The 2,146-nt window shown below is 52.5% G+C and overlaps 1 non-coding gene across 1 annotated transcript; it reads right to left on the reverse strand.

Annotated features, from left to right (window-relative positions):
• Window positions 1-1,468: 1,468 nt before the first annotated feature.
• TRNAL-AAG (transfer RNA leucine (anticodon AAG)) lies at window positions 1,469-1,550 on the reverse strand. The gene has a single exon. It is a non-coding gene; the product is annotated as a tRNA-Leu (tRNA).
• Between the last annotated feature and the right edge of the window lie 596 nt (window positions 1,551-2,146).

Raw genomic sequence — 2,146 nt, forward strand, 5'->3', positions numbered from 1 at the left:
TGGCAGCGGTGGGATTTGAACCCACGCCTCCGAAGAGACTGGAGCCTTAATCCAGCGCCTTAGACCGCTCGGCCACGCTACCTCCCTGCTAGTCGCCGAAAGCGGAACTTGACCCGTTGCCCGGCCCGCTTTAGTGCTTTGCCTTTTCTCCTTGGAAAGTCTGGAGACAGGCAGTGGAAGGGCAGGCAAACTGTCAGGTGCGCAGAGGAGGGGAGACCATGAGGCAAGGTGGGAGATGGGGGCAAGAAGTGAGAAAAAAACTAATCGCAAGCTAGGGCAGGATTCGGAAAGTGAAGCCGAAAAGGGGCTTAGCATGCAGCCCAGGGGTTTCTTTGACTGTCCTAAGCCCACAGGGACTTTGCCGTCCTCAGCTCATGAGACTTGAGATGGGTAGCTTGATTTGCTGAGGAAATGCGGGATGACAGATTCAACTCTGGAGTCAAACATAGCCCGGAACTATCGCCTTAAACTGAGTTTTAAGCCTGGTGCCGATAAAAAGAAAGAAATTAGCCTTAGATCGGGCAAGCCGTTTGACGGGGGAAAATGAGACCCCCTAGGCCAGCTAGGTGGTCGCTGGATGCTGTGCAGACATCAGCAGCTGTTCATTTCATGCCCTCACGTCTCCTCGTTAGTATAGTGGTCAGTATCCCCGCCTGTCACGCGGGAGACCGGGGTTCAATTCCCCGACGGGGAGGTTAAACCTTTTCTGGATTTTTTTTAGTTCTTGACAAATATTCTTGAAGATTAGGCTGAGTCAAGTAGGGAATGGGTGCCAAGAACTGACTCTTTAAGAAAAAAGCACCGGCAACGCTAGTCATCGTACAATATGTGTGCACAATTGCTTACATTAGGCGGCCGGTCCACTTTATTGAGTCCCCCTCAGCACCATTTAGTGCTCCTGTTGTCTGCGAAGTCCAAATTGTAACCCTGAATCAGTTCCTCTTCTGACCCTTTGTATCATGTTACATGACGAGTAATGATCACCTGTTAGCTTTATCCCTAATTATAACTCTCACTCTTTCCCTGCATCTAACCCTAGCTCTAATCCCATCATTAACCTCGGTCCGGGCACACGCGTGAACCCCTACTCTCATCTCAGCCTCTCCTGGTGATACATCACACCTGGGATCGTTTGCTCCCTGTGGGCTGTGGGAAATTTGCTACCAGCACGCCCTGGAAGTGGGGCTCATTCCGCTGCAACGGGAGGTCTTCCCAGGACGCGTCACAGCTCAACGCAAGAGCTCCTGGGTTTCGAAGGCTCTTGCAGCAAGCCTTCACAAAGCAGCAGGGAGCGCCGTTCCAGATGGGAAACTTGAGACTGGATGTCCAGAAAAGCAAGACGTCAGAAGCGAAACCTTTTTCCTGCAGGGTGTGGCATACCATCCGCTTGCTCATTGCGACAGAGGTGGCACTAATGAAGGAAGAGGTCAACGTTACGTTCTTCTTTAAAATGCAAGGCCAGGAAAAGTGGCAGCGGTGGGATTTGAACCCACGCCTCTGAAGAGACTGGAGCCTTAATCCAGCGCCTTAGACCGCTCGGCCACGCTACCTCCCTGCTAGTCGCCGAAAGCGGAACTTGACCCGTTGCCCGGCCCGCTTTAGTGCTTTGCCTTTTCTCCTTGGAAAGTCTGGAGACAGGCAGTGGAAGGGCAGGCAAACTGTCAGGTGCGCAGAGGAGGGGAGACCATGAGGCAAGGTGGGAGATGGGGGCAAGAAGTGAGAAAAAAACTAATCGCAAGCTAGGGCAGGATTCGGAAAGTGAAGCCGAAAAGGGGCTTAGCATGCAGCCCAGGGGTTTCTTTGACTGTCCTAAGCCCACAGGGACTTTGCCGTCCTCAGCTCATGAGACTTGAGATGGGTAGCTTGATTTGCTGAGGAAATGCGGGATGACAGATTCAACTCTGGAGTCAAACATAGCCCGGAACTATCGCCTTAAACTGAGTTTTAAGCCTGGTGCCGATAAAAAGAAAGAAATTAGCCTTAGATCGGGCAAGCCGTTTGACGGGGGAAAATGAGACCCCCTAGGCCAGCTAGGTGGTCGCTGGATGCTGTGCAGACATCAGCAGCTGTTCATTTCATGCCCTCACGTCTCCTCGTTAGTATAGTGGTCAGTATCCCCGCCTGTCACGCGGGAGACCGGGGTTCA

The sequence above is a fragment of the Ambystoma mexicanum genome, chromosome 1p (genome assembly GCF_040938575.1).
Source record: "Ambystoma mexicanum isolate Mex_15411 chromosome 1p, UKY_AmexF1_1, whole genome shotgun sequence".
NCBI lineage: Eukaryota > Metazoa > Chordata > Amphibia > Caudata > Ambystomatidae > Ambystoma > Ambystoma mexicanum.